The sequence below is a fragment of the Ascaphus truei genome, unplaced genomic scaffold (assembly GCF_040206685.1).
Source record: "Ascaphus truei isolate aAscTru1 unplaced genomic scaffold, aAscTru1.hap1 HAP1_SCAFFOLD_163, whole genome shotgun sequence".
NCBI classification, from domain to species: Eukaryota; Metazoa; Chordata; class Amphibia; order Anura; family Ascaphidae; genus Ascaphus; species Ascaphus truei.
The window spans coordinates 285,489-299,019 of NW_027454521.1; the positions used below are offsets into that span (position 1 = coordinate 285,489).

The window sequence follows — 13,531 nt, forward strand, 5'->3', positions numbered from 1 at the left end:
GAAAGCCACAGGCTTGTGACCACAGCGTTCCCCGGCAGCAGGCATCGATAGTGCCTAGGGACAGATACAAGGAATGAACCCTCTCCCACAGGAAGCCGTGGCTTTTACCTTCCCTGGAGCCTAGGGATGTTTGTTTTTTTTCTGCCGTGGCTCCAGGAATGCTAGATTTGCCTACATTTGTAGGCAACCTAAAAGGACTTTAATGATTTACTCTTAGGATAAAATGCAACCAGCAAAGGGATTGCTTAAGCATGAATCAGTACAAAAATATACATATTTCAAAAATGATCTTGCAGTTCTCAGCAGCCGAGTCAATATCTTACTTGTAGCTCAATTTCCTGTAGATGCTAAAAAGAAGAGCAGTATATTAGAAATCTTTAATATCCCATAACTCTTCACAAATACAAAGAGATGAAAAAGACAAATACAGGGGGTCTCTAATGCTGTTACTTCTTCACCCCCCCCCCCCATATCTGGCATTCACTAATCTACCAGGATCTATGGAGCATGTGGTTAACTTAATTTATCATAACTAGAATGTACACAACTTTCACGTTAACCCTTAAGAGAAGTTTCAACAGTTTATACATTGGCAGGTTCTACGTATTCTATTTTAATGTCGCGACTGGAGATAAAAATGTTACACAAATGAGCAAAACTGGTCAATTTGGGACTTCCGCCACAAACAAATAATTAGTGACATTTCCAAATATTCGCCACGCTTTACAAATGTATTATTTACTACAAGCTCTGGTGAGATGCCATCTTCAGCAAAATGTACGTGAAATTAGTTACTGTAAATACAATCTGTGCGGCACAGAGACAGAAATACACCACATGCCTAACTGGAGTCAGAGTTGGTAGTAATACTGTAGTATTTGTGTATGAATGGGAGTCTTCTGGGCTGCATATTTCCATAAGGGAAACAGTAAAAATCCTGATGAACAATAGGCCTCAGCCCCTAGGAGAGTGCAAGAGAACCTGCCACGCCCTGGCTACTTTTCCCCCACTTCACAACTGCCACTTCAATGTGAGGAGCGTAGGGGGGATGGAAACTGAATGCAGAACACGGATCTCAGTCTCGCGATCCCTCTGAGCTCAAGCACAGTGCTAGGACATGTCAGTAGGGACCACCACAACCTGTTAGAGCCACCAAGAGAACCATATGATACCTCTAGCACCGATTGACTATATATATATATATATATATATATATATATATATATATATATATATATTATATATATATATATGAACAGATGGCATTCTCGTGTATAAAAGTGATTGTAGGTGCTTGTCCCATAATAAGCAGATAGACAAAAGTATCCTCACCGGGCAGACTTTGTAGCAGGCTTTCCAGAAAGAACGAGACCGCACATCAGGCAACCTGAATTCCAAGATGTATTGCAGGTAAGTGGCACAAACACCCGACGTTTCGGTCCAGTTTGTAGGACCGAAACGTTGGGTGTTTGTACCACTTACCTGCAATACATCTTGGAATTCAGGTTGCCTGGTGTGTGGTCTCGTTATTTCTGGAAAGCCTGCTACAAAGTCTGCCCCATATAGTTACTGGAGTAATAATTATGATTCAACATTTAATTATTATTCAATTGAATTTATATAGTCACAATATAGTAAATATTGCTTTTGTGTGCGGTATGATGAACACATTTAGTAAGGTTAATACCCTGGTTAAGTTCTGCCTTGCGTCTGTGTCAAAAGCTTAGGTTCCAAGTGCAGGCCCATGTACTAAAATATATAAGGGAATGCCGGCTCTCTAATTCTTTATATGAAAATGACAGCTGGGGCGACCAAGACGGATCGCGTGTACTCAGATTTGCAATTCTAAGGACGTTCTCTCCAAAGGATCCATTAAAACCAGATTTAAATGGAGTTACCATGGGGTTGGTATGTCTTTACAACTACAGGCTAGCAAGAATTAAATGTTTTGTACAGTATGTGTTGGTGTACAAACCAATGTACGTGGTTGTTATAATGATATTCAACACATTTTTACATGTAACCAGTTGCAGATACATTAATTTCACCGACAAATTACATTTAATATGTATATATCTGAGGGGTTATCTGGAATATGATGGTGCTGGTTAAGTACTTGGAGAGACTTATGGAGTCTTTTATACTCTGATTAAAGTCGAAATAAATGAAAGTCCTCGATTTCAGGTCATAAATGTGTCCCCGGTCAAGGGAAAGTGATAAACAATCAAGACACTCCCCTACAGACTTGTAAAGGTATTTAGAGACCCGTTTTGTGGTTGATCCCTTTCATACACTCAAGCATCTACGTGACATTTATCAACATGGCTTTCTTTCTATTGTACTCTTTTTCCATAGGAGAAATTCTCTACCCGCAGATTAGTGAAGTGCTCAGGGACGAGAATGCGGTAAACACTCCCTAATTGGAATGCATGTTAAATGTGGTGAGAGATGTCATTTCCCAGAATCCCTTGCTGCAGTGGGAGCACTGTATGCTACTGTACTGTAGGTGATAATAGTTGAAATATATATATATATATATATATATATATATATATATATATATATATACACATCAACCAGTACAATAATTTAAAAGGGGGGAATTAAAATGGTTGAAGTGGATAATGACAAGTATATACCGATCCAAAAAAACAACTCCTGAGCATGTATGTACTGCTTACATGGATGTACTATTAGCATGTACAGTGTTGTTTGTTACTGCAGTTACCAATTTATTTCCATTTTAAATATTTAATTTCTCTGAAATGGTGCAAGCAAATTGTATGAAAAGTTGCAAACGAATACATGAATGTTTTGTATCCAGAGTCAGGGGGATGAGATGAGATGGGGTCATGTTCATACAGTATTTGAACTGTACATTACTAAAAGAAGGCTTTTTTTCTATGCAGATACAGTATAGTGTTTCAAACACATGCTATACACACGTACACACACATACACATATACACACACACACACACAGGAGGTAATGTAAAGATGTGGGTGAACAGAGCGAAAAAGATGGTACTAGAAATGCTTATTAACATCAAAGGAATGGGCCTAAAGCAAAAGTTTGAACAGCAGCAGCCGCAGTACCCCTGATATCTATGGATGGGACAGATACCCCCTGCAGACGCACGCACGCACACAGGGAGGGGTCTGTAGTGTGACAGAGCACACCAGCTTCGCCACCAGGCACTCCTTCTTGAATTAAAATAAAACTATCTCCTTACCTCTTTCTGGATGCCCCCTCTTTACCAACAAGAGGGACAGGACCAGCTCTCCTCAGCTTCCATTTTCCCCTTCCTTTCCTCTCTCCCTTGAAAACTTTCTGCACCTGAGACAGTGGGAGGGAGGGAGATAGAGCATGAAACAGCACCCCAAATCCTGTCCCATTACAAGCAGCACAGGCTTCTGTCCCTCTATTCCTCTGCCTCCAGTCATTTGCATGGGAGGGAGGAGCTGCTTGCTCTCTCTCTCCCTCTTTCTCCCTCTCTCTCCTCTCCCTCTCTCCCTCCCTCTCTCTTTTAGAAGCTTTACACCTGCCATCCTGCCTACAGTATGTGATGATATCACAATGTCTCTCTTACATCACAGACAGGCTGACATCATCACACAGGCTGGCGGCCAGCAAGAGACAGAAATGCAGATAGAGACACACTGACAAATACATACACTGTAGGCACAGGCACCATGCGGCTTCTGCACCATAAAAGTTCATTTGAATCAAAAATAATGTCATCTTTTAAGTGAGGCGCTATTGAAATCTTGGGGGTCTAAGTGTCAAGACAATCTTGACATAAAACGGAGGCATCATTTTCAATCATTCAATAATGATGTGGTTTTGGATGACAGTATTCTATGAGATATCATGGGAAAATAATAGGAGACATAATGGAAATACAGTATCGTCCAATTTGTGACCATAATGGGAATATACATAGCGCTTGCTTCACAGGAAATAATACATGTGACAAAACGGGAATGTAGTAAGTATGTGGGTTTGGCTGGGATTATCCTACATCCTGCAGAATTTTATGGTGCAGAAGCCGCATGGTGCCTGTGCCTACAGTGTATGTATTTGTCAGTGTGTCTCTATCTGCATTTCTGTCTCTTGCTGGCCGCCAGCCTGTGTGATGATGTCAGCCTGTCTGTGATGTAAGAGAGACATTGTGATATCATCACATACTGTAGGCAGGATGGCAGGTGTAAAGCTTCTAAAAGAGAGAGGGAGGGAGAGAGGTAGAGGAGAGAGAGGGAGAAAGAGGGAGAGAGAGAGCAAGCAGCTCCTCCCTCCCATGCAAATGACTGGAGGCAGAGGAGTAGAGGGACAGAAGCCTGTGCTGCTTGTAATGGGACAGGATTTGGGGTGCTGTTTCATGCTCTATCTCCCTCCCTCCCACTGTCTCAGGTGCAGAAAGTTTTCAAGGGAGAGAGGAAAGGAAGAGGAAAATGGAAGCTGAGGAGAGCTGGTCCTGTCCCTCTTGTTGGTAAAGAGGGGGCATCCAGAAAGAGGTAAGGAGATAGTTTTATTTTAATTCAAGAAGGAGTGCCTGGTGGCGAAGCTGGTGTGCTCTGTCACACTACAGACCCCTCCCTGTGTGTGTGCGTGCGTGCGTGCGTGCGTGCGTCTGCAGGGGGTATCTGTCCTATCCATAGATATCAGGGGTACTGCAGCTGCTGCTGTTCAAACTTTTGCTTTAGGCCCATTCCTTTGATGTTAATAAGCGTTTCTAGTACAATCTTTTTCGCTCTGTTCACCCACATCTTTACATTACCTCGTGTGTGTGTGTGTGTGTGTGTGTGTATGTGTATGTGTGTGTACGTGTGTATAGCATGTGTTTGAAACACTATACTGTATCTGCATAGAAAAAAAGCCTTCTTTTAGTAATGTACAGTTCAAATACTGTATGAACATGACCCCATCTCATCTCATCCCCCTGACTCTGGATACAAAACATTCATGTATTCGTTTGCAACTTTTCATACAATTTGCTTGCACCATTTCAGAGAAATTAAATATTTAAAATGGAAATAAATTGGTAACTGCAGTAACAAACAACACTGTACATGCTAATAGTACATCCATGTAAGCAGTACATACATGCTCAGGAGTTGTTTTTTTGGATCGGTATATACTTGTCATTATCCACTTCAACCATTTTAATTCCCCCCTTTTAAATTATTGTACTGGTTGATGTGTATGTATATATATATATATATATATAGATATATATATATATATATATATTTCAACCATTATCACCTACAGTACAGTAGCATACAGTGCTCCCACTGCAGCAAGGGATTCTGGGAAATGACATGCAATGTTTACTCGCTCATCCCACAACGTGGCGGTATCAAATATAGCGTTTTCCCAGTTATTATATCCCTGCAGGATGTAGGATAATCCCAGCCAAACCCACATACTTACTACATTCCCGTTATGTCACATGTATTATTTCCTGTGAAGGAAGCGCTATGTATATTCCCATTATGGTCACAAATTGGACGATACTGTATTTCCATTATGTCTCCTATTATTTTCCCATGATATCTCATAGAATACTGTCATCCAAAACCACATCATTATTGAATGATTGAAAATGATGCCTCCGTTTTATGTCAAGATTGTCTTGACACTTAGACCCCCAAGATTTCAATAGCGCCTCACTTAAAAGATGACATTATTTTTGATTCAAATGAACTTTTATGGTGCAGAAGCCGCATGGTGCCTGTGCCTACAGTGTATGTATTTGTCAGTGTGTCTCTATCTGCATTTCTGTCTCTTGCTGGCCGCCAGCCTGTGTGATGATGTCAGCCTGTCTGTGATGTAAGAGAGACATTGTGATATCATCACATACTGTAGGCAGGATGGCAGGTGTAAAGCTTCTAAAAGAGAGAGGGAGGGAGAGAGGGAGAGGAGAGAGAGGGAGAAAGAGGGAGAGAGAGAGCAAGCAGCTCCTCCCTCCCATGCAAATGACTGGAGGCAGAGGAGTAGAGGGACAGAAGCCTGTGCTGCTTGTAATGGGACAGGATTTGGGGTGCTGTTTCATGCTCTATCTCCCTCCCTCCCACTGTCTCAGGTGCAGAAAGTTTTCAAGGGAGAGAGGAAAGGAAGAGGAAAATGGAAGCTGAGGAGAGCTGGTCCTGTCCCTCTTGTTGGTAAAGAGGGGGCATCCAGAAAGAGGTAAGGAGATAGTTTTATTTTAATTCAAGAAGGAGTGCCTGGTGGCGAAGCTGGTGTGCTCTGTCACACTACAGACCCCTCCCTGTGTGTGTGCGTGCGTGCGTGCGTGCGTGCGTGCGTGCGTGCGTCTGCAGGGGGTATCTGTCCTATCCATAGATATCAGGGGTACTGCAGCTGCTGCTGTTCAAACTTTTGCTTTAGGCCCATTCCTTTGATGTTAATAAGCGTTTCTAGTACAATCTTTTTCGCTCTGTTCACCCACATCTTTACATTACCTCGTGTGTGTGTGTGTGTGTGTGTGTGTGTGTATGTGTATGTGTGTGTACGTGTGTATAGCATGTGTTTGAAACACTATACTGTATCTGCATAGAAAAAAAGCCTTCTTTTAGTAATGTACAGTTCAAATACTGTATGAACATGACCCCATCTCATCTCATCCCCCTGACTCTGGATACAAAACATTCATGTATTCGTTTGCAACTTTTCATACAATTTGCTTGCACCATTTCAGAGAAATTAAATATTTAAAATGGAAATAAATTGGTAACTGCAGTAACAAACAACACTGTACATGCTAATAGTACATCCATGTAAGCAGTACATACATGCTCAGGAGTTGTTTTTTTGGATCGGTATATACTTGTCATTATCCACTTCAACCATTTTAATTCCCCCCTTTTAAATTATTGTACTGGTTGATGTGTATGTATATATATAGATATATATATATATATAGATATATATATATATCTATATATATATATATATATATATTTCAACCATTATCACCTACAGTACAGTAGCATACAGTGCTCCCACTGCAGCAAGGGATTCTGGGAAATGACATGCAATGTTTACTCGCTCATCCCACAACGTGGCGGTATCAAATATAGCGTTTTCCCAGTTATTATATCCCTGCAGGATGTAGGATAATCCCAGCCAAACCCACATACTTACTACATTCCCGTTATGTCACATGTATTATTTCCTGTGAAGGAAGCGCTATGTATATTCCCATTATGGTCACAAATTGGACGATACTGTATTTCCATTATGTCTCCTATTATTTTCCCATGATATCTCATAGAATACTGTCATCCAAAACCACATCATTATTGAATGATTGAAAATGATGCCTCCGTTTTATGTCAAGATTGTCTTGACACTTAGACCCCCAAGATTTCAATAGCGCCTCACTTAAAAGATGACATTATTTTTGATTCAAATGAACTTTTATGGTGCAGAAGCCGCATGGTGCCTGTGCCTACAGTGTATGTATTTGTCAGTGTGTCTCTATCTGCATTTCTGTCTCTTGCTGGCCGCCAGCCTGTGTGATGATGTCAGCCTGTCTGTGATGTAAGAGAGACATTGTGATATCATCACATACTGTAGGCAGGATGGCAGGTGTAAAGCTTCTAAAAGAGAGAGGGAGGGAGAGAGGGAGAGGAGAGAGAGGGAGAAAGAGGGAGAGAGAGAGCAAGCAGCTCCTCCCTCCCATGCAAATGACTGGAGGCAGAGGAGTAGAGGGACAGAAGCCTGTGCTGCTTGTAATGGGACAGGATTTGGGGTGCTGTTTCATGCTCTATCTCCCTCCCTCCCACTGTCTCAGGTGCAGAAAGTTTTCAAGGGAGAGAGGAAAGGAAGAGGAAAATGGAAGCTGAGGAGAGCTGGTCCTGTCCCTCTTGTTGGTAAAGAGGGGGCATCCAGAAAGAGGTAAGGAGATAGTTTTATTTTAATTCAAGAAGGAGTGCCTGGTGGCGAAGCTGGTGTGCTCTGTCACACTACAGACCCCTCCCTGTGTGTGTGCGTGCGTGCGTGCGTGCGTGCGTGCGTGCGTCTGCAGGGGGTATCTGTCCTATCCATAGATATCAGGGGTACTGCAGCTGCTGCTGTTCAAACTTTTGCTTTAGGCCCATTCCTTTGATGTTAATAAGCGTTTCTAGTACAATCTTTTTCGCTCTGTTCACCCACATCTTTACATTACCTCGTGTGTGTGTGTGTGTGTGTGTGTATGTGTATGTGTGTGTACGTGTGTATAGCATGTGTTTGAAACACTATACTGTATCTGCATAGAAAAAAAGCCTTCTTTTAGTAATGTACAGTTCAAATACTGTATGAACATGACCCCATCTCATCTCATCCCCCTGACTCTGGATACAAAACATTCATGTATTCGTTTGCAACTTTTCATACAATTTGCTTGCACCATTTCAGAGAAATTAAATATTTAAAATGGAAATAAATTGGTAACTGCAGTAACAAACAACACTGTACATGCTAATAGTACATCCATGTAAGCAGTACATACATGCTCAGGAGTTGTTTTTTTGGATCGGTATATACTTGTCATTATCCACTTCAACCATTTTAATTCCCCCCTTTTAAATTATTGTACTGGTTGATGTGTATGTATATATATATATATATATATATATATATAGATATATATATATATATATCTATATATATATATATATATATATATATTTCAACCATTATCACCTACAGTACAGTAGCATACAGTGCTCCCACTGCAGCAAGGGATTCTGGGAAATGACATGCAATGTTTACTCGCTCATCCCACAACGTGGCGGTATCAAATATAGCGTTTTCCCAGTTATTATATCCCTGCAGGATGTAGGATAATCCCAGCCAAACCCACATACTTACTACATTCCCGTTATGTCACATGTATTATTTCCTGTGAAGGAAGCGCTATGTATATTCCCATTATGGTCACAAATTGGACGATACTGTATTTCCATTATGTCTCCTATTATTTTCCCATGATATCTCATAGAATACTGTCATCCAAAACCACATCATTATTGAATGATTGAAAATGATGCCTCCGTTTTATGTCAAGATTGTCTTGACACTTAGACCCCCAAGATTTCAATAGCGCCTCACTTAAAAGATGACATTATTTTTGATTCAAATGAACTTTTATGGTGCAGAAGCCGCATGGTGCCTGTGCCTACAGTGTATGTATTTGTCAGTGTGTCTCTATCTGCATTTCTGTCTCTTGCTGGCCGCCAGCCTGTGTGATGATGTCAGCCTGTCTGTGATGTAAGAGAGACATTGTGATATCATCACATACTGTAGGCAGGATGGCAGGTGTAAAGCTTCTAAAAGAGAGAGGGAGGGAGAGAGGGAGAGGAGAGAGAGGGAGAAAGAGGGAGAGAGAGAGCAAGCAGCTCCTCCCTCCCATGCAAATGACTGGAGGCAGAGGAGTAGAGGGACAGAAGCCTGTGCTGCTTGTAATGGGACAGGATTTGGGGTGCTGTTTCATGCTCTATCTCCCTCCCTCCCACTGTCTCAGGTGCAGAAAGTTTTCAAGGGAGAGAGGAAAGGAAGAGGAAAATGGAAGCTGAGGAGAGCTGGTCCTGTCCCTCTTGTTGGTAAAGAGGGGGCATCCAGAAAGAGGTAAGGAGATAGTTTTATTTTAATTCAAGAAGGAGTGCCTGGTGGCGAAGCTGGTGTGCTCTGTCACACTACAGACCCCTCCCTGTGTGTGTGCGTGCGTGCGTGCGTGCGTGCGTGCGTCTGCAGGGGGTATCTGTCCCATCCATAGATATCAGGGGTACTGCAGCTGCTGCTGTTCAAACTTTTGCTTTAGGCCCATTCCTTTGATGTTAATAAGCGTTTCTAGTACAATCTTTTTCGCTCTGTTCACCCACATCTTTACATTACCTTGTGTGTGTGTGTGTGTGTGTGTGTGTGTGTGTATGTGTATGTGTGTGTACGTGTGTATAGCATGTGTTTGAAACACTATACTGTATCTGCATAGAAAAAAAGCCTTCTTTTAGTAATGTACAGTTCAAATACTGTATGAACATGACCCCATCTCATCTCATCCCCCTGACTCTGGATACAAAACATTCATGTATTCGTTTGCAACTTTTCATACAATTTGCTTGCACCATTTCAGAGAAATTAAATATTTAAAATGGAAATAAATTGGTAACTGCAGTAACAAACAACACTGTACATGCTAATAGTACATCCATGTAAGCAGTACATACATGCTCAGGAGTTGTTTTTTTGGATCGGTATATACTTGTCATTATCCACTTCAACCATTTTAATTCCCCCCTTTTAAATTATTGTACTGGTTGATGTGTATGTATATATATATATATATATATAGATATATATATATATATAGATATATATATATATATCTATATATATATATATATATATTTCAACCATTATCACCTACAGTACAGTAGCATACAGTGCTCCCACTGCAGCAAGGGATTCTGGGAAATGACATGCAATGTTTACTCGCTCATCCCACAACGTGGCGGTATCAAATATAGCGTTTTCCCAGTTATTATATCCCTGCAGGATGTAGGATAATCCCAGCCAAACCCACATACTTACTACATTCCCGTTATGTCACATGTATTATTTCCTGTGAAGGAAGCGCTATGTATATTCCCATTATGGTCACAAATTGGACGATACTGTATTTCCATTATGTCTCCTATTATTTTCCCATGATATCTCATAGAATACTGTCATCCAAAACCACATCATTATTGAATGATTGAAAATGATGCCTCCGTTTTATGTCAAGATTGTCTTGACACTTAGACCCCCAAGATTTCAATAGCGCCTCACTTAAAAGATGACATTATTTTTGATTCAAATGAACTTTTATGGTGCAGAAGCCGCATGGTGCCTGTGCCTACAGTGTATGTATTTGTCAGTGTGTCTCTATCTGCATTTCTGTCTCTTGCTGGCCGCCAGCCTGTGTGATGATGTCAGCCTGTCTGTGATGTAAGAGAGACATTGTGATATCATCACATACTGTAGGCAGGATGGCAGGTGTAAAGCTTCTAAAAGAGAGAGGGAGGGAGAGAGGGAGAGGAGAGAGAGGGAGAAAGAGGGAGAGAGAGAGCAAGCAGCTCCTCCCTCCCATGCAAATGACTGGAGGCAGAGGAGTAGAGGGACAGAAGCCTGTGCTGCTTGTAATGGGACAGGATTTGGGGTGCTGTTTCATGCTCTATCTCCCTCCCTCCCACTGTCTCAGGTGCAGAAAGTTTTCAAGGGAGAGAGGAAAGGAAGAGGAAAATGGAAGCTGAGGAGAGCTGGTCCTGTCCCTCTTGTTGGTAAAGAGGGGGCATCCAGAAAGAGGTAAGGAGATAGTTTTATTTTAATTCAAGAAGGAGTGCCTGGTGGCGAAGCTGGTGTGCTCTGTCACACTACAGACCCCTCCCTGTGTGTGTGCGTGCGTGCGTGCGTGCGTGCGTGCGTGCGTCTGCAGGGGGTATCTGTCCCATCCATAGATATCAGGGGTACTGCAGCTGCTGCTGTTCAAACTTTTGCTTTAGGCCCATTCCTTTGATGTTAATAAGCGTTTCTAGTACAATCTTTTTCGCTCTGTTCACCCACATCTTTACATTACCTCGTGTGTGTGTGTGTGTGTGTGTATGTGTATGTGTGTGTACGTGTGTATAGCATGTGTTTGAAACACTATACTGTATCTGCATAGAAAAAAAGCCTTCTTTTAGTAATGTACAGTTCAAATACTGTATGAACATGACCCCATCTCATCTCATCCCCCTGACTCTGGATACAAAACATTCATGTATTCGTTTGCAACTTTTCATACAATTTGCTTGCACCATTTCAGAGAAATTAAATATTTAAAATGGAAATAAATTGGTAACTGCAGTAACAAACAACACTGTACATGCTAATAGTACATCCATGTAAGCAGTACATACATGCTCAGGAGTTGTTTTTTTGGATCGGTATATACTTGTCATTATCCACTTCAACCATTTTAATTCCCCCCTTTTAAATTATTGTACTGGTTGATGTGTATGTATATATATATATATATATATATATATATATATATATATATAGATATAGATATATATATCTATATCTATATATATATATATATATATATATATTTCAACCATTATCACCTACAGTACAGTAGCATACAGTGCTCCCACTGCAGCAAGGGATTCTGGGAAATGACATGCAATGTTTACTCGCTCATCCCACAACGTGGCGGTATCAAATATAGCGTTTTCCCAGTTATTATATCCCTGCAGGATGTAGGATAATCCCAGCCAAACCCACATACTTACTACATTCCCGTTATGTCACATGTATTATTTCCTGTGAAGGAAGCGCTATGTATATTCCCATTATGGTCACAAATTGGACGATACTGTATTTCCATTATGTCTCCTATTATTTTCCCATGATATCTCATAGAATACTGTCATCCAAAACCACATCATTATTGAATGATTGAAAATGATGCCTCCGTTTTATGTCAAGATTGTCTTGACACTTAGACCCCCAAGATTTCAATAGCGCCTCACTTAAAAGATGACATTATTTTTGATTCAAATGAACTTTTATGGTGCAGAAGCCGCATGGTGCCTGTGCCTACATTGTATGTATTTGTCAGTGTGTCTCTATCTGCATTTCTGTCTCTTGCTGGCCGCCAGCCTGTGTGATGATGTCAGCCTGTCTGTGATGTAAGAGAGACATTGTGATATCATCACATACTGTAGGCAGGATGGCAGGTGTAAAGCTTCTAAAAGAGAGAGGGAGGGAGAGAGGGAGAGGAGAGAGAGGGAGAAAGAGGGAGAGAGAGAGCAAGCAGCTCCTCCCTCCCATGCAAATGACTGGAGGCAGAGGAGTAGAGGGACAGAAGCCTGTGCTGCTTGTAATGGGACAGGATTTGGGGTGCTGTTTCATGCTCTATCTCCCTCCCTCCCACTGTCTCAGGTGCAGAAAGTTTTCAAGGGAGAGAGGAAAGGAAGAGGAAAATGGAAGCTGAGGAGAGCTGGTCCTGTCCCTCTTGTTGGTAAAGAGGGGGCATCCAGAAAGAGGTAAGGAGATAGTTTTATTTTAATTCAAGAAGGAGTGCCTGGTGGCGAAGCTGGTGTGCTCTGTCACACTACAGACCCCTCCCTGTGTGTGTGCGTGCGTGCGTGCGTGCGTGCGTGCGTCTGCAGGGGGTATCTGTCCTATCCATAGATATCAGGGGTACTGCAGCTGCTGCTGTTCAAACTTTTGCTTTAGGCCCATTCCTTTGATGTTAATAAGCGTTTCTAGTACAATCTTTTTCGCTCTGTTCACCCACATCTTTACATTACCTCGTGTGTGTGTGTGTGTGTGTGTGTGTGTGTATGTGTATGTGTGTGTACGTGTGTATAGCATGTGTTTGAAACACTATACTGTATCTGCATAGAAAAAAAGCCTTCTTTTAGTAATGTACAGTTCAAATACTGTATGAACATGACCCCATCTCATCTCATCCCCCTGACTCTGGATACAAAACATTCATGTATTCGTTTG

At 41.5% G+C, this 13,531-nt stretch overlaps 1 long non-coding RNA gene across 1 annotated transcript in view; it reads right to left on the reverse strand.

Annotated features, from left to right (window-relative positions):
• Nucleotides 1–3,237: 3,237 nt before the first annotated feature.
• The window catches only part of LOC142476631 (uncharacterized), a 270,751-nt gene continuing 260,457 nt past the window's right edge, over nt 3,238–13,531 (reverse strand). Inside the window, exon 3 of the long non-coding RNA XR_012791855.1 lies at nt 3,238–3,337. This is a non-coding gene — a long non-coding RNA (uncharacterized LOC142476631). The remainder of the gene's footprint in view (nt 3,338–13,531) is intronic.